General features: G+C 42.8%; 1 long non-coding RNA gene across 1 annotated transcript in view; it reads right to left on the bottom strand.

Annotated features, from left to right (window-relative positions):
- Positions 1-353: 353 nt before the first annotated feature.
- LOC113464372 (uncharacterized) overlaps positions 354-27543 on the bottom strand; it is a 43181-nt gene continuing 15991 nt past the window's right edge. The window contains exons 3-5 of the long non-coding RNA XR_003389211.1: positions 20440-20591; positions 788-866; positions 354-696 (exon numbers count right to left, since the gene is read on the bottom strand). This is a non-coding gene — a long non-coding RNA (uncharacterized LOC113464372). The remainder of the gene's footprint in view (positions 697-787; positions 867-20439; positions 20592-27543) is intronic.

The raw sequence follows: 27543 nt of genomic DNA, 5'->3' as shown, positions 1-27543 counted from the left end.
CAGCGTCAATACTTAATTGGATATTTCCTTCTATACTTTTTAGCACGTAGCTATTTATTATTAGCATTATTCTTCCAACGTCTGATTTCTTTTTAATTATAGGAAATGCGTTTTTCAAGGTACATAAACTTTTGGAATTGACTATATAGCCAATACATCCTTAACCAAACGACGACGTAGTAGCGTATGACATCAGCTAGCATTTATAAATCATTATTTTCATACTATGCATGCCTCGTGCTTTCATTCTTTATTAGCTGTCGTCTACAGATTCTTTTATTTCAATATATAATTAACTGTGCATTGTGAATACGAGGGCAATTGGTATTTTATTCAAACTCGAATATCTTATACGTAAAATTATTTTGCAAACAGAATAAATGATATTATTCTACAATAGAAATCTGAAGAATTGTAGATAATTTGACAGTGACTATAAGAAAATATATTCGACAATATGTGAAAAGATTATAAGCACAGAAATTAAAACTTCAGGTGAATTCTAATGAAAAATGTTTCATCATAGCTGACGTGTCACATTTTTCTACGACACCATTACCAGTTTAATGGAGGCACTAGTATAGTTTATTCCTTCGTTGATATTAAACGCGAGATTATAATCTTTGTTTGCTTACTGTTGATGAAACGAAGAAGCCGGACGATGTTCCATCCAAGGTTGATCCATGTACGTACCACCTCGATCAAAGATAATTAAATTCAACGAACTTGAATTATTTAATAAAGTTATACAAGGAAAAAGTAAACGCGTGATGAGATAAGAAAATACATTTAAGTTTCCCTTATGATCGACAACTTTTGCCAGAGACAGTACCCTTCGTTCGCTCTTCCTTCGACGTTCCTCTGACCTAATGACACAGAAAAAAAATATCATTCATACAACCGTAGGGACAGGTCAGGAATTTCATAAAAAGCAACAAGAGGGTAAAATTCCGACCACCATTGCTCAGCGCTTTCGTGCTTCGATTTGACATGCATACGTGCCCACCCACGCATGCATGCAACAATGCTTTTGCATTCCATTCGGTTCATAGCCAGATACATATGCATGTACACTCTTGTTCATAAGTTACGAGACGTTTTTAAATATAATATTAAACAAAATTTTCTTACTAACTGAAAAATCTGAGAAGATTTCTTAATGCCTCGAACAATCTTATTTCGATCTTCTTATAATAAAAGATTTCTGTTTCATTTACTTTTTTTTCACTATACAATTTACTGGGGATATGTGCGAGAAATATAGTTGGGAAGATGAAGAACGGACGAGGGTCTGTCTGACCGGGAACTGTCCTATATCACTTGTGGGCGGGTATGTAGTATGTACTATGTATACATAGATAGGATAGATGGACGGGTGTGACGAAGCATTTAACACGCGGTTCGGCCAAATGGCCAGATGAGTGGAGGGTGGCTCCCTGTCGCTATTCGCAATCGGTCGCAAATATAAATATTTAACGCGGTTATACCGGGCGTGAATGAAATCCGCTTAATTTATTACTCGACGACTGGCAAATTGTAAAACGCTGATTGCTCGTCACCTCCACCCTTTCTCGCCACTCCTTTCTCTCTCTTTCTCTCGCTCTTCGTTTCTCATGCTACAAGGATAGAAAGGAAAAGAAATGGAGCTCGTAATCTCGAGGAGCGAGTTTCGTAGAATACTCACTCGCTGGAAGCGGGTAAAAAGGAGGCGGCCTTTAGCTAGAAGGATGAAGAATTGCATTAGCCTGGATTAAATCAAGAAAAAACGTTCGGTGCGGGTAGGACTAGGAGCTGAGCTCCGCGGGGGTGACGGGTTATCGCGAGCCACAAAAAAACTCTCCTTAGCACCAAGGCGTCCCTTTTCCTGAAACGACCGAGGGGAAGGAACGACCGGAGAAATGCTACACCGTACCGCTTTCGGCAACGGGAATCCGTCAGGAAGCTTTCGCCCGATACCATTTCACGTTACACGGAGGGAAGACGTTAAATTTTACACGCGTGTATATGAATGTTGTCGAATGCATTTGAAATTCAAATACCTCTCCTGCCAGTAAAAAAAGATATATCTGATATAGTTGTCACTTACATAAGTAAAGTAATGATTTAATACGATTAAAAATTATACATTCTTCAGCTATCAAGCGTTATGCACTGCGATTTGCTGATTGAAAAACTTGACACAAGTAAAAAATAATCACTTGAAATCAAGCGTCCTGAATGTAACAGATGATGAATTTTAGTTTGCATGTTTATAATCGCAATGATTATTATGACTCGATTCTTAGTGAACTTGTGATTAAATATCTGAACTAAACATTTACATTTAGTCAAACTCAATTCTCATAAAGACATTCTAAGAAAGATAAAATTCGCGACGATCGATTCTATTAAATCCGACGTTTCGAAATATCTCTTTCAACGCTAATCGAACTCCCAAAGCTTTCACGAGATTCGCCACGTGCAAAGCGCCACTGTTTGCATCCCCTTCCAGTTTCTCCCGGGCTCTCCCGATTTTCTCGAATTCTCGAGGTCCGTCGCCAGGATGAAACTCGAGAACTCGACGTTTAAGGTGGCCAGTCAAGGTCTCTCCTCAACTCCCGAAAAGGATGAACAAACAAGATGATGCAGGTTCGAGGCTCGAAGTCGACGATTGACAGGGCGTCGAGTGGATCCGGTGTTTACACGCCCCTCGGGACACCCGAAGACATCATGGCCTGAAAGCCACCCCCGTATTCGCCTAACCAGGTTGCTTGTCCCATCGGCTTGCATATTGGAAAAAATAACGCACGCTCAGCGCGCCACGCCGTATTACCTTTCCTCCCCAGTCCCCGATACCCAGTTTCGCGACGGGTTTCAGTGATATTGTTTTAAAACGGAAATCTGTCCCCAGCGGGCTGTAAATTGAGAGAAGTTCGCTTCGCAGACCGTTCACCGGTCCCCCACACCCGTATCTTTTTCCTTCGTCCCAAGAAGTGGAAGAAAAGTGAAAAAGAATCGAGGAACCTAGAGTTTATGGTAAGTGGCGGGCTGGATTTTTCCATCTTTCCCGGGAATTTATTTGCCGGTGTCAAGGGTCGATGTTCGATATTGCTCTTGTAAAAGCAAGAACATAGTGGAACAAGTACAATTGATAAAGAATTTAGTAGACTTGCAAAATCAAGGATCGTTAAAAACTTTCCCTTATTGATAGTACAATTTCATACGTCCCTGTAGCAAACTCTAGAGAAATTGCTGGAATAATTACTGAAATTTAACAATTCCATTCGTAATCTAACTTAATCGATATTCATCAGCGTCACAAAACGTGCCTGCATTATTCGAAATTCCATATTACTATCATCATAGTCTGCGGAATTCCAGCAGAACTTCTACACGGATACTAATTTTATTCATTGCAGCAATGTGTGCTTCTACTTTAATCTACTGATGCACGGCATTCAGGTGCTCCCAAACGTGTCGTGGAAGTTCGTTCGCGTATATTGCAGCTCGTTGTTGCCTGAACGTTGCGGCTTTCCTCGAAATGACCATGCGGCTGCGAGTCCATCTTGGCCGGGACGCAGTCACGGCGCGCCGCTGAACAGTCGGAGACACGGTCGCGTTTCAATCCACGCGGGAACCCGCGTGCCTTGTGAACTCGCATTTACCTCGCCGTACCACGTACGTCAAACGCTTCCCGTATACCTGAAAACCTCGGGGAAATCTTCCGCGTCGTAGGACATGGGAGTCCCATCTATCTTCCCGACGAACCGACGATCATTTCGCGGGCAAAATCTAACTCGTTCTCGCAACTCGCCGCGCCATCGACGATTTCCATTTCAATGCAGCACAATTTTCTATGCGAGTATCGCCTGAGTGCAAAAGCCTCCATGGGTTTCTAAATCTTCTCATAAATCATTCCCTTCATAGAAAATGTACAGAAGGTTCGGTTAATTTTGAATCGACTCATTTCTCAAGCACGTAGTTTGCTTTAAAATATCGATTTTTCATTAAGGAAAAGACCGCAACGTTACATAATTTCATTTCTTGATGCGACGTACAAATAATGATTTCACAGAAAATTTCTATTGAAATAAACGAAACATTCAAGTGTGAAATATTATTACAATTTCTTATAAAGAACTGTTACGACATTCAATTGTAAAACCTTATCTGCTGTAATTAGTATGCGGAGAAAACGTTCTGCCACAACTTTTTCAATTACTTAGTATGAATAGTCAGAATTGAGTCAAATATTGACAACGGAAATAAAAGAAGTCCCTCGTCTACTTTGTTAACTCATTAACTTTAGCAAACAAATAAACAAGAGGGAGTATAATCTGCAGGAAAATTTCAAATACGAGCAAATATTCTTGGTACGAAAGGATCCCTCCCAACGGGGCCGAGGCAGCCAGCTAAAGGGATGAAAAGCCGATATTCGAGTCTACCTCGAGACGAATTGCTCTTTTATTTCGCCGTAATAGAGAATCAAGGAGCTCGTCGATTATCCATTATTCTCGGAGGAGCCCCGACCTTTGTCCCCCGCGTGACAAAGTGACTTTAAAAAACTTCCGCGTCTCATTCGCAACTTCGTAATGCCTCCCTTGGAAAGAAAAGCGTAGAGAACAGGAAGGAGACGAGGAAGATCCAATTCTTTACGCTTCATTTTTACGGGAGGACGTTTTAAAATTCCCTCATTAATTCCACGAGCTCTCCCAGGTAACTTCTACCGTTCAATTAGCGAATCCTTTTTTCTTCTTCCCTACGTTGAATTTTTCGAGGTCCAGGGAATGCGGAACGAGAGAAAAAAAAGTATCCCGAAGGTTTTCACGGTGACGCGAGTCGCGAAACGGTTTTCCATACAGTAAAAGCAGAAAAAAAAAAAGAACGGAGTCCCGTGGGGGTGTTGGCATCGTTTCGCAGTTTTTCATGGACTGCCGTGAAAAACTATCGGTCCAGCCCTTGAAGAATTCGTCGTCCAAATACAAGGTAGTCAGCGCAACTATTTCAAGTTATCGTTTCATTATTGATGAAGTTTAAGGAAAATATGATGAATTCGAAGAAGAGAATTGAACAATTGTACTCCTGTTAGATAAATAATATAAAAAGTACATATTTCTTTTTCATTTTAAATCCCCGCATTCGTTATACGTACAAACCATCACGTTCTTAATAATTCTGTAGTACTTTCTCATTACATCGAGAAGAGTATTATGACCTGAAACAGGTCACCTGTATACATCTGTTATTGCATCGCGCGTAGAAAATGTAAAGTCGAAGTCGCAACACAGTGCAAGATGCGTAGAGGGAACTGGGACGAGAGAAAAAAACAGTACCGAAGCAAAGGAGAGAAATCGGAAGGGTGACTGGCATTTCTCCAGTTTTATAACGAAGCTTTGTTTCGCGACCGCCTTAATGGCTCGGCTTGCCCACTGAAAAGTCACGCTGCCGCTCATGACTCCGCGTCTTCCCGTCTTCTTTTCCTTCCTCTAACCATGCTTGCTTTACTACCAAAGCGCGCGCGCGGACCCCCCTCCGCGAGCCTTAGCATTATTTTCCATTTCCTTTCATCCTTCTGATCGTTCATTTCCCTGGGTGAAAGACGATAGATGAAGAAACGAGTTGCTTCTCTTCTCCTATCTTTTCCTTTCCCTTGCTCCGTTCCGTAGTCGGAATCGAAGTTGGATCTTCTCTACCGCACATTTTCCACTATCTGTCGAGGAAAAATAAGGGCACCGAGATGGGGCTTGCGGCCGAATCGAATTCGCTAGGCCGACGAACCGTGAGCTCCGTTCGGCTCCCTTGCAACGAGGATTGAACGCCGACCGAACAAAATAGGCCTGGGATAATTGAAATTCAGGAGTCTGCCGTCGACGGCGGACCTTGCGGAAACGTGCCCTTCGCAAGAGAGCTGATCCATCGCGCAAATACTTGAAAAAATGAATTATATCCTATGCTAAGCAGCACCTACTCATCTTGAGAAACACAATATCAAGTACGTGACTAGATCGTATTTTTCGCATCATAATCCTGTATTCAATAATTTATTCTTGTACCTGACAACAAGTAAAATTTTGTTTTTCTCAAAATTTCGACAAATGCTTCAAATAAAAGTTATAGACACAAGAAAGGTCGTATACAATTTTTTATCTCGAATACTTCAGAAGTAATCAATTAATTATTTCGTTTATCGTCAATTTCTCTTTAACGAGTAGATTATACAATCGGTTCAGACATCGACGAGTGTTTTTCTTTCTATTTCTTACTTTGGCGGCAATATATTCAAGAGGGCGTAAAAAATTGCAGACTTTTCCGTGCGACACAAAGTCTCATAAGGCTGCCACTTTTTAGTAATTTCTCCTCAGTGCAGGTACCAATAAATATTGTTTCGTTTAAAACTTAAAATCGTTCGAGTAGCCACTTACGAACGGTACCACGCTACGTTGTTATGGTACGAGGACACGCAGCTGTACGTTTGCCCTGATAGCTCTCAGGATAGCGGGAACTCGGCACGGGGACTTGTTTTACGAGCAAGATGAACGTACGTGATCGGACTAGCTCCTCGAACTTTCTTCTGGGCCGGTTTACTCGCGGAACTTTTTTAGGGTCCATTTCGTTTCAACGCCCATCACGGTACCACGGATTTGATCTCAGACGAATTTACGAGTTTCTTGGGTCCCTTAAGCTTGGATAACTGTGCTTACGATGCTCGATGCGACCGTCGAGATTAAAAGTGACGAGTAAAGATTTGAGTGATTACAGTTGATTGATCGAATTATGCTGACATGAATCTTTAATGCATTCGATAACATATTAAAAATTAATATGAATAATTCACTGGATATGCTATCAAAAAATTATTTAAAAAACAAGCAAATTTTCCACTTTCTTAATAATATTTGATAATTTTATAATTCGTATTTAAACTCTAATTACTCAATAATACAATCGTTTGGTCATGATTTCTTACAATCGCATACAGTGAAAAATCGCGAAAAATAAGGAGTACAGTGAGATGCAATTTTGCAAAAGGCGAGTTTGGCGTGCTTGTATCGTTTCCTTCGAGAAAGCGGTGAAGACTGGAAGGGAGCGAACAATGAAGCAATATTTCCCGCGTTCTACACACAGCACCGTACGCGGTGACTTTATTACGAGCTGACGCGCAGGAAAGTGTGTGGCGGCCGTTCCCTTTAGCAGTCGTTCATTCCGGCTCCTCATAATGTGTCTAATGTGGCTACAGTCCGAGCCGTTTCTGGCGGGAAGGCTTTTGTCCGCTATTCACGTGTACGCCCCCGCAAACCGTACATTATGACGCAGTTATGCCCCCGCGTAATAATCGCGGAACGAAGTACGAAACGCGTCACGCGACAAGGACACGCTTATGCGACGGAAAATATCTTTTATCGCCGCTTCCCATAAAACTGCAACTTCGAATGAACGCGATTAAGTATTTTTCACTGCGCATAATTCCCCGAAGAAACACAGCCAAGACGAAAGACGGGGTACGGTAGAAACATAGCAAATTTCAAGTCGAGCACGACGTGTATCGAGAACCAACGACAACACGAGGCGACGGGGCACTCATAACTTTTCACGACGCGTATAAAGCCAAAACATAAACCTAAACTTTGCGAGAATTTAATCAACGTCGCTCGCATGAAATATTGCCGGCCGACAGAGGTTATTATTATTAGCCGAAGAGAACGAGCTATCCCACCTACGGATTAATGTATTTACGAACCCTGTCAAAACGATAAAACGACACCGTGCCCCACCGTGTGCGGCTTGTAAGCACCAGCGTTAAAGCTAGCGCGCATACGCATTCGTATCGTGGGAGAAACGAAAACGCAATATTTTGTACGGCTGCTGTTTCCGCGCCAACTCCAGAGAGAGCACACAAGGAGAAGAGCTGTGTTTTATGCTACCCGCTACGATAAAGCGGAGCTTTAATAAGTTCGGTAAACGCAGAGAAATTTTCAAGAGGGATCGCAAACAACTAGACGGACGAGCGCTGCCTTGTTAGAGATCTAATCTTCATAAGCGAGACAGAGTGACTGGGAATATTTTCGATATTCATTGTGACGAACAATTTTCATACATGAGATATGAAGAGTTTGAAAAATCATATTCTGTCTTAAAGCATTAGGCTCAATAAAATGATCATGAATTTTAACATTTACGAAGGTATTATTATGAAAATGAAGAAAGAGCTACACACGTCCTTCCGCATACATTATACATGACAAATAGATGTTGCAAGTACTGCATATGAATATACTTGAAAAAAAAGAACACGAACGGAGCAAAGAATTGCTTGGGGAAATAAAACGTTTCCATGGCAAAATGCACGTGTACATCAAGTGTACGACGATTTATCATTTCACTGAATAGCAACTGGTTCTTTATCGTTCTTACAAAGCCTCGCGATACAAGAATATCCGCACCGACTACCGCTTAAAGTCTTCCTCCAAAAAGGAAGACGACTAAGGAAACCGCAATCCGTCGAGATCCAACGTTATCTGGGCCTTAAAATATAATCAAGGCGGGATTAGAAGCGACGCGAAAGAAAAATGACCAAGGGCTAGAAACTGCTGGCGTGACGCGGGGTCAAGTTATCTAGGCGACTAGAAAGGAAGAGAGCAGGAACGAAATATGGGTTTCGCGGCTATGGGGGTAGGAAGATAGCGGGACAGAGCAGTGTGGTAACGCAAATTCGCCCCTGTTCTTCTAGGCGGAACTCGGGTAATACAAACCATGGGACGGCATCAAGCAGAATTCTGTAAGCCGCGAGGCCCAGGATGCTTTGGTATTTAAATGTTAGAACGTCCCTCTGTCGCATCGGCTGACAGCATAAATGAAGTCGAAAGAGAAAAGCCTTGACAGTGCAGTAGAAGAGAACAACAAGGGCAAAGGAATAGGGCAAGAGGTAGGTGCGTATGGTGGAAGACTCGACTGGCCGAAGGAAGAGGGTTGAATTCGGAGAAGAAGAGAAGCTCTCAGTGCCGGCAGTGGTGATTTAAGTGAAACAACGGAACTCATGGAGATAATGGCCGGGAAGAGACGAAGGGAGGCCATCCAGAGGCCTCACCCCTTCTAACTCGGGCGCGCATCAACCCCGTCCCAAAGCTTGTCACTGTGTGAGAGTGTACCCGGCCGCTTAACTCCAAGACGAATGGCAGTAGAAACAGGCTTCTGCACGCCACACACGCTGCGTCGCGTCGCGTCGTCGTGTCCTCTCTCAACGTCTTATTTGCAAACCGATTTCACGTGCGACACTGGAGAGAATAGAAACATCGCGAGTTATACATCAACGGGTGTACCTCCGTCGCGTCGGCGGATGCCGTCTGAAACGGTGATGCATTGTCTTACATTGTTTTTCGGGTCAAGCTTGAACGAACGGTACACACAGGTAACATCGGTCGACTAGTCTACCGGTGACTGCAGGAATTAGGAGACTTTGGTATTCAGATTCAGTTTTACTAAATAAACGAAATCTGTTGAATATCTTGATCAATGCTAATTGAATGTGTGCGTATGTATATTCGACAGCGTTTCGACCGTCTGTTTCTGTTTTATTAAATTGTTAACAACTTGTACCACCGAAATAAAGCGTATCACGCTTGCTCACGATCATCCCGATGAAACGACTCATTTCAAACGAGCACGTCGACAGCTAGATGCGCGCAATAGCCGCAGATTGAAAGCAAACAGGTATCGCGGAACAAGCTGGATGCCCGTTGTTTACGAAGCCTCGCGTTGCATATGCACGAGCCCCCTGTACGTTCACCCTTTTTTTCCGGCCTCCGCTCTATCGAACAGTGCATACCTTTCAGACTGCCACACTCGAGTTATCAACTCTATCGAACTGGATCAATTTGTCCAATCAGTAGTCACGCGCGACACGGTTCCTCGACAAATGACTGTCGCGTCGGTCATAAGTATGCGTATTCATCGGTCGCGTAAATAATCACGCGCGCAAACAATTGTTCGTTTTTCGTAGCAGAACAGGCTACTCGGCGAGTGTCAGGTGGCCGAGCTAGAGATATGTGAATCGCGGGCCGATTCGCCGAATAATGTCGTTGGAACTACACCCGTAAAACTGTGGACAACGCGGGCGATCTTTTCATTATTTGAGAACTACAGCGATGCATATTAAAACGCGGCATTGTCGAGTCGCCGTGAACGTCGGTGACACCGCCAAAAAGGTAGATTTCATTACGCGTATTTTTCGCGCAGCCATCCGTCTTTCCCGATAGCAGCACGGCACGGCCGGCTCCCAACTATTAATGGTTCGTTCATTGAGCGCGGCCGAATTTTTTGCCCATTACACGCCCGTCGCAACACAACAGCGCGTCGGTTCAATTTCTCGGTGAATAAATCATTAAAAACTGCGCCGGATTAAATTTAAAACCCCGACAAATTGGACGCGCGTGGCACCGTTCGATGTACATACGTTGGTTACGTGTACATGAATTGACGCGAGGACGCGAGGGCTTGGAAGCGATTGCCGTGTTTGCGGGCTACGCGAATTACGCACCTTTGCGCTGCCTGTCTTTTGTCTCGCTTAATTGATGAGGGGATTTTAAGTGTAACTCGGGTAACGCGGTTACCGCGGTAGTTACTCAGTAGACGTACAATCAATAGCACGTGCCGCGAATACCGCCCAATTGTCGTATTTCCTTAACAGTCCGCTCGCTCTAATGTAAAGCGGTGAAGTATTATAATGGTATCATGCGGGAAGTTACGGGTTAGCCAAGTTAATAGCATTGCGGCTGAATAGTACAGAAAGTTTTTACTTGACATTGGAGAGGAAGCGAGAATAATCGGAAGTAATTTAAAAAATGTAAAGTTCATAGAACTCAGGGATAAAATGGCAAAAAAAATAATAGTAAATGTAACAAGGTTTTCGGACAGCATTTAGGATGTGAACAATTCTCGTTCCCTCTTAATGAGACACTAGTTCATATCGCGGAAATTCTCTTCCTCGAGTCGCTTGTACCCTTGCACCCTTCAGCCGAACGAAAGGATTGTCGAGACGGTAAAAACGGGAGTACGGAAGTACGTGCATGAGATAAGAGGCGTACAGGTGCCGAGATAAAAATGCGGAGGGTGCGTATGCACCCGTGCTCTGCACGTGTAGCTGCATATACTCGTGACGCGAAGCTTAGCAAGTAGCCCGGTGTATAGACAGATACTCGAGGCTGGAAGCTCGATGTGTGCTTGATTTATCGGCTCATCCTCATCTCAACTTTTTCTGGCTGCCACTGATACCGCTTATCATTGTCAGTTTTCAAGAGTTTCTTTCGTGCTTTAATGTTACATAATAATTGCGAGAATTCTTATAATTTATAAACACTCAAAGTTTCTCTTGTTTAAAATATCTTATTGAGTATTTCCAAAAGTTTAGACAATTTTTACCCCAAAGATATAAAATAGCTAAAAATCATATTTTATGTAGCCCTAATACTAAAAACAAAAATGGAAAATACATTCCTGTACATATAAATTGATGATTTGCAATAGATTAAAGAAGAAACATTTACATCAATTGTGTATTTAATCATTTTACATATCTATAATGTTATTTTATTCACGTTACATACAATTTCCTACAAAACCCTAATTCGAGGCTATTCAAGTGAAGCCAGCACTAATATATTAAAGTTTCAATTCAATGTGGATACACAGTTGCCATCTTTTATTTGATTATGCTATTTTGCTCTGTCGAATGCATGGACAAAATTCTTGGAATTCATAGCACGCTCCACAGAGCCATGGCCCATATTGTTATTAATTCAATTCAATAACCGTTCCCGTCACAAAACGATTATTTAAATCCCCCCACCGAAAATAGCGCAGGTCCGCAACCGGAACCGTATAAGGACCGGAGAGGGGCCTTTATTAAATTCTTTGGCTCCGTGCACGTGCTGAATTAAGGTCAGCGGATTTGCCAGCAAATTCAGCGTCAGCTAGCGGCGGGATTCGAGCCGGATCTGTTCTCCGTCTCACGGTCTCGCAGCCGAAAGTGTGCGTTGCAGGATGAACGGGTGCATTCGATTCGCGAGATATACACAACCACGTCGATTCCTACCAACTTCCATCAGACTTCGGTATCAGTTTCTGACAGTGATCGAGCCTGATCAAAGTTCGAGAATATGCTTACAAAGTTGAAGGCTGAACTTACTCTCTAAACCCTTCGTAAAGTCAATAAGCGACTACGCGTGTACTTGTACGTACACACATAAACGTGTGATGATATTGGAATGCTAATCGGGCACGCGAAGTGTTGCGTGAGACACGACATCCTTTGAAGAGTCTTTTGTAGCAATGTTAATGTCAAGACTCGTCAGGGTGAAACGCTTTGTGGTGTCAAGCGTGCGGTAATTGAGGTAGGAAACTGGGACTCAAAAGATGTATACGTACACTGGTATGAGTTCGCAATTTCATTTCAGAATTGTTTTATATAAAATTATAGCAAATTGCTTCTCAGCTGAATTGTTTGTAGTTTCTTCTTTTGCCCTTTCTAGTTTTATTCGAGTAGGAAGTAAACATTTAGACGATGTAAAATATATGGCTGACATAAGAAATGTAGTAGATGAAACACTATAAATTCAAGGAGAATATACGAACTAAGAGATATAATTATAACTATAATATATTATATGTATAATGCACAACATCATATAAAAAGAAAGTATTTTATGTATTATTGAAAATATTTCTACTTTCAAATTCGAAAAGGAACAGCAATTATTTTTCCTCTAAACGCAAAATTTACGATTTGCCAAAAATGATAATAAGTATACGAAAATTGTTTGAAACTGATTTAGAAAACCGGCCTTACATTCCTAGCAATCCAAGCAGAAAAGAGATTGGTTCTTGATTGGTCGATAACGATCTCATTAAATGCGACGCTCCACCGATTACCTGATTAATCGATTATCCGATAGTTGGAAAAATCGAGAGAGAAGTCAGAGGAGGATGGTCTACCATTGAAATGTTAAACACAGGGGTTTCGCGGAAATCGAAGAAATGGCAGAATATTCGCAGCATCGTCGCGTGTAATCCCCGAAACAAGGTCAGCATCAAAATGTAAAAGGAGCATTGGGAATAAACAACGATACCAGTTACGAATCATTAACGCCAAGATCCGTGCACGATTTGCTTCGATAAACCCATTCATACCTTCGATTTCTAATCACTGCACAAGCATTAACCAATCGTTACTTGCGATCACTGATATCGAATCTGGGTAATGTCGCGGTCACTATAGCAAGAAATCCAATATTCGAATTCCGATTATCCGAATACTTTAATACATTCCGACGTCATCTACCTATTATCCACTGTGTGTCCTACAATCCAAAGATTTTAGAATCTCTGTTTGCAAATTTTCTCTTCTTGCAATAACAAATTACTTGATGTTACGCTCTTAATTTGATTTTGTACCTTGTTAGTACATGACACGTTACATTTTATCCAACTTACGTACAAAGTTTACTAGATATATACTGTAGGTATATATCAGCAGTATGTACACTCGCTATTAATATGAATTCCATTAAAATGAATTGAATTAGGACGTCGTGTTGGTACGAACTTGTAATGCATGTCAAATTCGATTTTCAGCATCGTCATTCACCGCGAAAATTCGCATCGATTATTATCGAAGTGGCGTAAAATTTCGTTGCCGAAAAATCGACGCGAACGGCTTTAGCGTCGCGACGAAAATAAATTAGCCGGTCGGAGGATGGCAGTGTCGCGTGCGCTAATGCGAATTTGTGGCATCACGGGCATGAAACATGGCCGGACCGTGCCTGATTCCGGCAGGTTCGCTTGCATGCGGAACTACTCCTACCGAGCTGCCAGCAGGGACACGCGGCTTTAACGAGAATCGCATCGGGTGCATCAGACGCGCAACGCGGTGCCGTAAACACATTGCCCCTATCGATCGAATCTCTCCCCGGAGACCGAAGAGCGGTGTGAGAAATTACAGGTGATTGCATTCCTGCCCTCCGATAATGCAGTCGGAATCGGGACCGCGACGAAAAAATTGCTCAGCTCTGCTAACGGGGCCAGATGCCCGCCCGAAATCTACATTCCCCTAGTCTGACCAAATGAAAAATGGTCTCGACACTATACGCGTGCAATTTGTCAAAAAATAAGAACACGTTATAGAAGTTGTAACATTAGGTAAATTAAAACTTCGAATATTGAAATAAATTATTTTCATTCGACAGTTTTTCGTTTTTCTTAATCTGTATCATTTTTCAAGTTGCAATCCAACTATTATAGAACTGGAATAGTTCATGCAACATCTATTTGCTTATTAAATTAATGTTTCAGTAATTCCAAAAGTCATAAAAACAACACTTTTGCTATTAAAAATTAAAATTACTAAAAGCATGATATTTCCCTCTGTATATTTCATTGCACTCTGTTCGATAGTAATTGAAATTCTAGCGCAGGCACTCGTAAAAGAGACAGACACGCTCGTGGTTGCAAATTAAAAAGGAAAAGCAGGTACGAGCGAAGAATTCGAGGAAACGAATAATAGTTCGTCGACGAGTGTTGTGTAATTGCTTATTGTCGAGCGTCGAGTACCGGTAACAAGAACGTTTCCTAGCAGGTTTGTAAGATTTCTGACGGAAACACGGAAGTCCCAGCGTTGTGTCGAGCCGCGCCAACGACCCTCGTGTCAATTTCGTCGCGAGGGTATCCTGAGGAGGCGCGGAGCGAAGAGCTTCGCCCTCTCTCGATTTCCTTTTTCTCTATCCGTTAGACCGATCGTGCCTCTAACACTTCGCAAATTGCCTCGTTTCCCACGAATAAATTCCATCTTAATTGATATCGAGCTGCCGGCCTTTCAGTCGCGTTAACCAGTTTTCATGCATTCCACCACTGCCTTATCGCAGTAACGTGCAAACGTAACCAGAACGAATCAAGCTATCAAGCGCGACAGAAAACGAAGTGAGATTGCAATTAATAGCTAATTTGCGAAACCTTCAAATGAAACGCAAAATAACGAGGTTCGAAACACAAACGCTTTATGTTACAGCAATGAGTTTCTCTACTCAGTTTCATTTTCGCGATATTTCCTTCAAGCTTCTTGTTCAAAATAAAAATCAGTAACGTAAAAATTATCCTAATTTGACTTTGTCTAGTACAATTTGAAAATCGTCAGGCTGTCCTAAAGAATCCTGCATACAGGAAATATGAATATGAAGATCAGACGCGAAACAGGATCATCCGCTTCTTTCTCGACATCCAGCACAAATATCAACCGGATCTTATAGTATTTGCAACTGTTTCAACCTGTTGCGACTACACGAGGGGTCCTCCTCTGAAAATTTGATCGGTACATAACCCGTGTCCCCCGAGGACATGAATACCTAAGTTCCAAAGCTTTTGTCGGACTCGGTTTCGCCATAAACCGTAACAACGGTCCGAATTATGGACACGGCTCTATTGGTATACACACAATGAATATAGCGTACATATATCACGGAGTACCTATGAACGCGCTCGTATATGCCTACGTACATGTGCAAAGAGAATACGGGTTGACCGTTATTGGGAAACAGTTGGTGCACCCAATGGAATAGGAAACGAAATACATTGGCACGATAAATGCCATGATCCCGGTGGTCTCGATCTGTCACACAAATCAACGGCTTCCTACTAACTATCAACTATGCCGTAACGGAAAAGCTTTTAGACGCGCTGCGCTGTACGATCGACATCGACATCTTCAACGCAATAAATGTTATACTACTGCGCATATACAACGACAAATTTTAGGCTTGAAATATCTCACGTGTTAATTTCTGTTCTTCACGAACTCCAAAATCAATTAAACGTGTATAGAGAAGAGTTACAAACATTTTCTCGGAATATTATTGCTCGAATTCATATAATTCTCATGAGATTATATATAAAGCTAAGAATATATATTTTTCTCATAGTTGCTATTAAAAAAAAGTCAACTAAACAAAGGATGCACGTAGTATTAAATAGCGAAGTATTTTAATGTAGACTGTCAATTGTTTTACAGGTAATTAATAGACAGGAACTAAACCGAAGCATATTTCCGGATGGATACAAGCTAGACTATAAACCAACATGCGTACAACTATTATTTGCTTTTTCCAGTATAGTATGCGCCATTTCATCTGCAGCAGTCTAACGCATCGTATTATCGTTTACGAGCGAGCGGTATTTGCCAAGTGAACGTAGCCTCAAAGAATATTCGCCGGGACGTTAATCACGAGCGCATACGAATCGCGTAATTGATAATGTGTAACAACGTGATGTATACGTACGAGTTTAACATTAGAGGGTGGGAGGCTGGGTTGATTCAACGACATTAACAATTCCCACAGGTAACGGGGTAATAAAGTCTTGACGATATTTATGCAGGAAATTAACGGCGGCGTCGCTTCGTTAGCACAATAACTAAATGCTTGATTTTATTAAGCACCGTCGCAGGCGTAATTTTACCGTTTCAACGAGCGATCCTCGCCCGACGTCGACGTGATACACCATTCACGCGGATTACAATAATAACACCGCGCGATAACGATCGCTCATTGAAATCTCTAATTTTCATAATTATTCGCGCGGCCGTTTGTATTCCGAAACGTAATGTACCGTACCCCGAAGAGAAATCGCTAGTTGAACATGCCACTGAATTCGTGCAAAAATTTTTAATGAATCGTACACGTTCTGTACAAATAATTCAATCAGCATTATGGATTGTTCTGCGAATTAAAAACAATCCTCTAGATTTTGAGAAATATGTCCCAATAAAAAATAATGATATAAAATATTATTTTGAATATAACTTAATTAACGAACCAATTTGCTGAGAGAAAAATTGAGATTAAACGCTGATGATATTATACGTAGTAATGATTCATGACTTTCATATGGAAATAACTGCGAATGCAATTTATTTTCGAAATTATTTTTACGATCAGGAAAAAATTGTTTCGCAATGTTTAACATGAGTTTTACTTCATATCTCGATGTGAACAACATATCATAGAATTCAATGTCGGGGAAGATTGATTTGTACGGCAGAACTCATCAAAATTTTTATGTTTCGTTGTAGAAACGTTGAGCCTTTTTTAACGCACACTGATCGCAATTTTTTGAACGAACGAAAAGGAGGAAAAGAGCGCTGTAAGACGCGAGAACAATATTCCTGAGCGGCTGTAATACGAAACAAATTGATAGCCACTTCAGTGGAACGTTGCGTTAGTAAAAGCTCTTGAGAAAGAATGTGTTTCACGTAGAGCGCGCGATTTTTATCTCCCAGCTGTATTAGGAGTCTATACCCCATTCACCGTCTCCCTTTCGCTTCCCTTACGGACATTCCGCGGACCCGTTCAATCGTTCGGATCCATAAAAGCAATAACGCGCAATTTACGGGGTCAACGGTTTGGCCGTGCATAAGGTTAGCCCGAGCCAAGCTGGCACAAGGCTTCGCCTGCGTTTTTCAATTTCAAGAGTCGAAAACACTGTCTGCCGAAGGAACCATTCCAATTGCCTCGTAAAAATCCTTTCCCTCATTTCGTCGGACGTTCTTTCCTCGTTCACCTGCAGGATTTGTTTCTAACGCAGCATTTCCTCGCTCGCGCTCGACAAATGATCCAGAGGTTACAGTTCAGTCGCGACAATTTCCCGGTGATTTTATTGGTACTTGTTCGCGGGAAGGAAATCGAAGTTAAACGCGAAACGTGCTTCGAACCGCGATCGATTATTCTTTAAAGCGATCAGAAAGACTGCCGGAAATCAAGTAATGCGAACAGAGAAGAAAGTCCCGATGGATAGAACGATTGACTCGGATTTCGAAGTCGCCGAGTACAAAGAACGATGATGAATCGAGGTTTGATGAGAGTAAGAAACCACCTAGTGGAAGGCAACTGCTTGATAGAAAATTGCCGACGCGCTATCAAAGTAAGACTTTCCCTAAGGGAAAAACCAGAATATGTTTTTCTTGAAATAAAAAAAGAAAGACAATACGTCATAATTCTACATAAAAGTATTTATAAACGATTATTATAGAGAACGTCTATGCTGTTGTATGTTTAACTTCACTAAAGGAAATTATCTAAAATCATGCGAGCCACATTTTTAAATTCCTTCCAAATAAACTTTCCTAACATAATCGTGATAGTTTCATTGCGATACTAAGAAAACTTCAGAAATGTTACGTAATAACGGAAAGAAATTCATAAAAAAAACTTTTAATGAGAAACGTTCAAATAGTTCCACGAGTCCGTGTAACCTGAACGAAAATTTTCTCTGCCGCAACGTTATTTCATGTCTAGAGTCGGGGAGAGTACGGTGGCGCGAGAGACACGCGGCGCGTAACATCACAATTTCGCGGGACACGAGGAAGTTTCGTCGAAACGGCGTGTTCTCGGTCCCGGGCGAAATGAAATACGCGCGGCTGCGCGGGAAACCTCAACGTGCTCTTAATAAATTTGTTTATCCGTCCGGCGTGTCGCGTCGTCGTCCTCTTACCTCGCAATCGCGGCGATGCACGGTATAAAGAGAGAAACGGTTCCATTTAAACGAAGCTTTTCAATTATAAAGTGTTCCCCTGCCCCCGGCCGAGGGCGAGTTGAAGCACCGGCATCAGGACCACGCTTCAATTCCCTCGTCTCCTTCGTTTTACCCCGCGCCGATGCGGTGGAGACTGGAGAACCGTGTGCAGAGAGAAAGCCCGCTTGCCTATCTGACTGTCACTCTTTCTTCTCACCTCTATCCGACCATCCTTGTCCTATCCGCAACCTGCCACCGACCGACATACCGCGGCGTACCGGAGTCACCGTAACCTTCTCGCTACCAGTTACACGAGGCTTCACAGAGGAGCCCGGACTCTTTCTAAAAAATCGACCAGAAACGATTCCAGCGACGACGATGCTCTTTTCTTCGGCATCTTCGCCCCCCCGTGTTCGAAACCCTGTCGGCCTTCTCTTCTTACCCTTTGTTCTATCGTTCCGGCGAGTTTCATCCCCTTCCCGGCACGTTTCTTCTCTCGGCTTCCTTTTTATATCCCGAAGATGTCTCTCCCTCGTTACCGAGAATGTTGCAACGAGTTCAAGCGGAATTTCGAGGAGGGCCGCAAACGATGTCACTTCCACCCGAGATGCTCGACGATATCGGACATAGAGGATCGTCGTGATGGATCAAGGAATCGTCTATGGCCTGGAAACGCGACCCTCCGACCCAGAACATTCGTACCCGTCTCCTTCCGTTCCTCCCGGACTGAACGATCCGATTATCGTGAGAAAACAACGGCTCGTCACTGCTATGCTAGCATTGTTATTAGATATTCCCTCCCGGGTTAAACAGAGCATATTTGTTTCGCCGATAATCGATTTCAATAATCGTACGAATATTTCATTCGCAAAACTATTGGTTTCTTCGATCGCTGATACGGCGTCGGATGATAATAAAATATTCTGGACGACGGTATAACCGCGATGTTATCGTATTCCATTTACTTCCCGAAACTCGAGGGCATATATAGGATGCTGAAGAGACCACAGTAACAATCCTATGGAGGCAGCGTGGTCGATCAATGCCACGACAGTCTTCCCATCCCCTTACCCCCTCCTCATCGTCATCATCTTCGACCATCCTCTCGATGTCGCAAAAGTTCACTTATCTCCACCTTCGGGCTTCCCCGTTTCCTCTTTATTTTTCTCCGCGGAACAGTGGAAATTCATACCCTCCGATCGACACATATCGCTCGAAGGAAACCATTCAAAATCTCCGAGTGAATTATTGAAATATTGGATCACGTGCCCGACCCTATTTATACACCTGCGCGTCCGTAAATTCGGTATTGGGATATCGAAAAGATCGCGCACAATAGTCGAAGACGCAGAGGGAAACGAACGTGAGTATCAAAAAATTAAAGCGCTCCGGAAGCGCGGAACGTGTTCGAGGTCGACGCTGGTAGAGCGACACACCGAGGAGATCCGCGATTAAACGAAACGAGCGAATCCCCGGGTATTCACGTCGAAAGGATTTAGTAGGATCTCGTGATCCGTGCTGATGTTCGCCGAACTGCCAGGGAAACTATTTATCATGCGTATCGTTGCGCCTCGTCGAAGGAAGCGATTCCCGTGAGATCCCATCTCTTCGCGAAACTGTCGGCTCCGTCCTCGTTCGTTGGCGTCTTGATCGAGAAACAGCCGGAACGATCAAGCGAAATTGATTGAGCGCAGAGCCCGCAGCGTCGTCTTTGATCGGGATAAAGTGCTACCGGAGGTGGATCTATGCAGAGATGGGGGTCGAAGGAGCAGGGAGAGGGGTGACGGCTCGGTTTTGTCTGTTCATTTGGTGAGTAACGAAGTTACATCCGAGGCGGCTAACCTAATCATTCGACCACACCACTCGCGCTCATCGACCCACTACGCTCTGCTCATCCATCTACCTACTTACCGATCTGCTCGCCTCGTTTCACCTCGTGGCGCCTCTGACTCGGCCATCTTGATCCCTGTTCACCGGGCCGCATCCACTTTTTCATCATCGGCCAATTGTCTCGGAAGTAGTTTCTTACTCGGTGTTCTTCGCTGGCTTTCTCGTTGTGTCGCCTATGAATACAAAAGAGGGTATTACAGCGGAGAAAAACAACGTGGATGGAAATGATCCAAGGTAGACACGCTGCAACTCTTTACGGCGTCAACTTTTTAATGGAAAATTAATCGAGAGAATACGTTTGTAGAATATTAAGCGGGCGTTGACAAATCGAGCATCTAATTTCGCGTCGAGGACAATTAGGCAAACATTGTCTCGCGTTCCCCCCTGGTCCCCGGAGAGCACAAGCTACGAGCACCGCCGGGATAGAATGCGTGTATGATTGAACGGCTGACGTTATTGAGATGTAAAGTGAAAAAAGCAGAAAGGTGCGGGTAAAAACGCGATAAAAGAAGGCAATAGAACCGATACGCCCTTTCACGCAAATCCTCCCTCCCTCTGTCTGCTCCCCTTAATTTGCTCTGAATAGCAGTTGATTGATCAAGATTGAGTAAGACGAAGTAACGTAATTACGCATCCCGGTGATCCCGATGCGATGGTCGCGTACACAACGTTGGAGTTTGCGAGGGTGAGTTTTTCAATCGGGTCCCTAACCCAACCACCAATCATCGTGATTAGTAATCAAAGAGTATCGACAGTTTAATTCGCGCGCCATCAAGATAAGTTTTTAACGCGGAGTGCCAGAGGGGAATACATCGTCGTGCAACGCGTCGCGTCATGTGAAACGAACAACCGGCGAGGGTATAACGATGTAATCTAACTTGATTTCCGCGGTAATTTTTATCACGCGCTCGTTTGCATATTTTCGCAATGGTTTAATTTCTAACAAGCTTTAAATGCAAGCCACGTGCATGCCCGCGCAGATTTTTTTCCCCAAACAACGCGGCGAAGAGGACGAGAAGCGGCGACAAAGTGGGCTAAGTACTTCGCTCGGCAAGAGAACTAGGTCAACGACGACTAATCTAGAATAAATATATAATGCTCTCTTGCTTCTCTTTTTCAGCCCCGATTCCGGGAGAGTATACCCGCGAGGACCTGGATTACCACGCGCAAAATCTCATCGAAGCAATTTCCCGAACGCCGCGGCGACGACGACGGCGCGACGTGAACCGCCGAGCGGAACATCCCGGAGGGAATTGAATGTCTCAGGCTATGATTGTCCAAACGCAATTCTTGTCAAAATGATACGAAATCAAGAATTGTGTGGGGACATCAGCGCTCGAGGCTTGACACAACTAGAACTTCTACTTACGAGCCATAATAAATAGAAATTATAATAGTAATAAACATTTTCTATTAGTCAACCGTATGAAATCTTATCAAATCATTTTTGTGGCTGTGATACGAATAATAATTCCTAATTTCCTATCCAAAATTTACGTAGTAATATCGTAAATGTAACTGATTTTGCAATTTTAATTTAGTTTTATTAAAGATTATCTGTCCTTGTAGATGTATGACAATATTTATAATTTCCTCCCATATTTTATGTTTTCATGCAAAGAATGAAATATTTCAATATTCAAATAAAATTTATTTAGTGTAATACGAGTTAATCACATTATACTTAACACTATGAATAAATTATAAAATATTAATACTAAGTTGCGAGGTATAATTCTATATAAAACGTATGTTGCAACACGAATTGACTAGTTTTATTTGAAACAGAAACCACGAAAGGAACTTTGTTGAATTTCAATCGTTTTTTAACTGCAGAATTGTCGTCGAGCACGCAAAACTCGTTACATCCCTGCCGGGCTGTTGCAACTCTAAAGTAGCGAACCGTGAGGAAACATCCCCCTCGATACCGCCACTAACGACCAGTGGAAGTTACAAGCACATTCGAAGGAGAGCTACTTTACCTCGGGGAGTTTCTTTCGCTCGGAACTTGTCTATGCAACGCGCATTATTGTTATCGTTATCCTTATTACCGCCATAACGTGAAACCAATAGAACGGCAAACGAACAAACGTAAAAAAAGTAATTGAGTAAAACGCCTACTGTAGTTATTTTCTACTTGTGCGTTTCATTAGTGTTGCTAACAAACAGAAGTACAATGACTGTAAAAAATATTAACCATATAAATGAATTCGTTGCTACCTCAGAATTTTACCAGCTATACATATATACGTATATCTACATGTAAGTACTTATTTACATATATAGATACCTCAAAATATTGTAATAATCCGATTAATAAAAATCAGAAAACTCTTTCATGAAATTCTTTTATAATTACAAAGAGAAACATAAGCCAGGTAAGTCTATTGCAAAAAAGAAACTCAGATATTATTTTACTATTTTAGTTCTTAGTCAATTGAGTAGGATTCGTTTACGATTGAAGGAATTTAATATTTAAATGGAAGATTAATTGAATTTCCTAGAACGCGAGCAAACAAAAAGACGTTGTTCAGCATGAAGGATACGATAATATCCCTTATACGTATGAATTTGCACCTGAAGCTTGTACGTACACGTAGGTAGTCATACGGGTTCGACAAATGGCATCGTCAGCACCTCCGTTTCTAACGGGAACAGAATCAGAACCCATTCTTCGGCCCGTCTATTCTCTCTCACGTGCACGCGCGCGCGCAGGGGTTGGCATTTAGGGGTTGCAGTGCGATGTTCAAACGGACGAAAAGCGACCGAAAAAATCCACCGTGCATTCAATAGTCTAACCATACGAGCTTTCGGCTATAACAATAGGAGAGGAAATTCTGTTGACCCGACCATAATTTTCCGCAGAGGACGAATAAAAAAAAGAAAGAAAGTAAAATGAAAAGAACAATACCGACATCGTCTAACAATTGTCTACGGTGTTAATACCGATTTGCTCGCACCGACCGTTCCGCAATCGCGAAATACCATCTTTCGGCTGAATGAAAACGTTTTACGCGCTTGATAACTCGCGGTCGTAAAACACCCGTAATATAGAAGGCCGCCTCCGGCTAATGACAATAGGAGAATTTACGGGAGTTCCCGAGCAAAATCGGGTCTCACCGCGGAACGAAGTTTTCTCGCAGTTATCTTTCTTTCAGAGCACGCACACAGTCGGTTGAGACATACTTCGCGGAGTTCTTTATATTCGTACTGCTTGGTAATCGTAATAAACAGTAAATCCTGCGGAGAAAATAGGAGCACTGATACGAAAATCCTTCTACACGCCGGATAAGGGGCCATATATTTTTCGAACATCATATTTTATGTACGACGTACTTTCGAAAGGCGGGTAATCTGTTGGGTGAAACGAGATGAGGGGGACCACGAGGGGAGAGGAGCCGAACGGGTGATGCTTCCGCGAAAATAAGGCGGGCTAAGACCGGTAAAAGAGCGACTATGTATTATGTCTGAGGAGAGGGATCCTTCTCTGTCGAGGCTTGTGTACACACCCATATTGTAAATATGTAAATTCGGATACATACATATACATACACGCGCACGCACAAGGATAGTGGCAATGCTCGTACACGTCGTTGCGCGGTGTGCGGCTGACACAGACACAACGAATACATTATGCATTTCAGATTTTACGCGGTATAATGCACTTGTTATCTATGCATATAGCTGAGAACTAAGGTCTCGGAGGGCGAAACCGGAACGAGAAGATTCGGCGACGCGTCGCGCTGTCGAGCGCTGACAAGCAGTGATTTCAACGGCAATTCCGACAACCGTTCCTATCGCACGGTGTAACGACTTCTTTCTGTTCCGCATTTTATCTTCAACGTGAGCTAAAAACAAAGATGCTCTGTAAAAAGCAGGCCATCTTACGTTTCACTAGTACCCTTATGATTTGAAGTGCATTAAACATGCTCATAAATAATTCTATACGATAACTGCTAATTCAGTCCTAAAGTCACGAAATTATTTCACTAAACGTATTAATACATTATTCATTTATATGAATTTCCACGATTTTTCTCTCGACGCGGAGCATAAAATTCATCGCATAGGACTTTTGTCTCTCAATGTACATAACGACCATTTCAGATTGCACTGGAACAAAAGGAATTCTCGTCGAGCTGCTAGTCGAGGGTCTGATGATTTCTTTCGCTCCGGAAATTCCTTCGCGTATCGTCAAATTAGCTAACAAGCGTCTCCATCGATTATTATCGATGCTACCGTAGCTCGAATTTCCTCGCCCATGGTACCCACGCTCCGCCGGTTACGAGTAAATACTCGAAACGTGATATCATTGACGATTGCGTGAATCTACGCGCCGTGATTGATCCGGCTGGCCGGGAGGTATTGTTATCCTGTTAAATCGCGGTAGAGACCAATTAATATCGATGAAAAATGCATTACAATCGAAACACGGAATTCATGTTAAACACACTTCGAAGCTATCATCGCGTCCTCGTATCGCCGGTAACGCGAATGATTAATAAAGTTTCCAATATTGAAAGCTTAGCGGCTCACAATTAACAGAGTTCATTAATGTGCTAATATCGGGGAGGGTTTATTATTGCTAACTATATATCCTTTATACTGCTGATTAATACGCATACATAAAACAGGATTTGCAGCATTTAACAGGCTATAATATTAATCGCGAAATTATTGAATCATCGAATGTACAGCTCAACTGTTAACTTTCGTATCTATTTCAGAGGCATCCTCTATCATCCATGAAACTCGCATTGTAAGCACGTAGAGACCTAAATTAGGCATAAATTTATTAATTTATCGTCGGTCATTATTTATTTGCAACGAGATCTAGGAAGAACGCAATCAGGTAGGCAGAGATTTAAGCAGTTCCTGAAGATATCTCCATGACAATTGTGTTCCGGGAAGCGATCAGTCGAGAGATGGGCGATCGGCTTTTCCGGTTTACCACGTGCATTAGAGAAAGAGACCGGTGGTTCTTCTCCATGGAATTTTAATCAGCGTCAATTACTCGCGGAAGTGGCACGTCCTCCTTATACCGCACTTTCCTCGAGACGCAGGCGGCAGAATTCAATTCTGCCCTTTCCGCCCTCGCACCCCCGGTTTCTTATCATGTACGATGACTCGTGTACCTACACGAGGATCTTCCTTATTACCAGACCCGATAAAAAAGAAAACGAGAACTTCTCATCGAACAAGCAGATTTTTCAGCATCTTCAACGATCGGAAGCAAATGGCAGACGTCCAGGTACAATCTACTAATTGGACCGGCCGAATTAACGAAATTTTAAATTAATCTAATTAGCCGTTCAATTACCGGTCCGCGATGCGATTACGCTAATGGAATTACGTTGGCCTGTGTAATTAGCGTGCGCCAAACGGTCCGGTGCACGTGCTGCGCTGCGTGCTGAATGACCCCGACGCACTCTCTAATCTAGCGCCTCGTTATCTATCGCGAGCCCGATTTCCCGATCTCTGACCCAATAATAACCGAACGAATAATAAATATGTACGTTAAAGAGTAAGCAACGCTGCAAAGGGCCGCGGTGTAGACTTGACCTATTCCAATTACCCACTGCACACTCCGCTTCCTTAGCTTTCAAAAGTACACAATTGCACGGTCCGATGTGTTCCAACAAGCGAATTGGATCGGAATGTTTTAATTAAATCCCAAACTACGGAGCTTCCTCGAAACGTAACACTCGACCGATTCAAAGTAACAGAGCACGTCGCATCGGCACGAAAAATATCGCAATATGCGGTCCAGTAGAGTTCGTACGTGTACGCGTGTGCACGTACGGGTTGACAAGCGAACGAACGCCGGACACCGAAAATCGGGAAACGAGAAAGTACGGCACCGTAGGGGCTCTTTCAGGCAAGGTGAACGGTACTCCCGTGAGGCGAAAAAGGAAAGCGATGGTCGTTCTAGGATGAACCTGCTCGTGGCGGAGCACGATAAAGCCAGGATGAATCCAGCATAAAAGGACCGAGGCACGAAGGTCGATTCGAGGCACTTAGAGGTGTCCGGTTCTCGTTGAACACGATGATGATGTATGGCTCTCAGCGATAGAGAACGTTACGACGCGTTGCGCCGCGGCGCAAGGAGACTCGCTCCGCTCTGCTGCGCTACGACCTCGTTTTCCTCTGGAAGAGTCCCGAAGCTTCTTCTTGGACCCAAGACTAGACACGTCAGAAAAGAAGGAAGGAAGCGGGAGAGGAAGGAAGAATACCTAAAGATGGCCGTCGTCTCATAACTTCTCGAGGCTGCTTCCTTCCCTCGGCTAAAGATACAGTGTGCACGAAAGAGAATCTCACCGGTTGTGTGTTGGCGTACCCGTGGGCAACACGTTCGTCGTTCGTGACTATGCTCACCTACGTGTGTACACGCGTTCAACGGAGCATGGGGGAGAAGAAGAAGAAGCGGAGGCGTATGCTTCGGCTGGCGTTCTCGTACGACAGTGAATGTGAATACGTATACACAGGAAGCAAGGATAAAGTATATACGGTGCGTCCGTAATCCGTGGATATCAGCTTGTTGTCGCTGCCTTCGTGCTTTTGCAAGAGGTTTATCGGATCTGCCTTCTTCTTTGCCTCCGCGTATATTATGGTATATCGGGACCAGGCAAAGCAGCACTGAGTTAACCAACGATTTTCAGCGTATGAAAATAAATTTGTTTGCCTGAATATCGCAGAGAAAATGGGGATCAGCTTCCCTTCGATGTTAAAACACGGTAATTTAATCGTACTATAATATGCGAAGATTACGAGAATTTATAGCGAAATGCTTTGTTTCGGAAGGAGAAGTAATGCTCTATAATTACCGAGTACAATCATAAACTCCAACGTTCCGTGCTACGCACATTTTCAGACGTTGCATTACTTCAGATTATTATTTGTGATACTCAGCCATTACTTGTTACATGTAACGATATATGAAATTTGTGGAATAAATTTATGTACATATTTTCCGAATATTATATATTATAAATTGTAGAAATTATTTTATGATTCTGCATTATGTATCCTTCGTTTTATTCACTATAATACAAACACGTAACGTCTCTCTTATGCGGTGAATCCAAACTTTTGGGTTCGCAGGGTATATGCCTAGATAAAATAAAG

This window comes from Ceratina calcarata, unplaced genomic scaffold, assembly GCF_001652005.2.
Source record: "Ceratina calcarata isolate Rehan_Ccalc_2016 unplaced genomic scaffold, ASM165200v1 scaffold35, whole genome shotgun sequence".
In the NCBI taxonomy this organism is placed as follows: domain Eukaryota; kingdom Metazoa; phylum Arthropoda; class Insecta; order Hymenoptera; family Apidae; genus Ceratina; species Ceratina calcarata.
The sequence above is the reverse complement of the archived record's forward strand: the minus strand, read 5'-3'. Positions and strand labels throughout refer to the sequence as shown.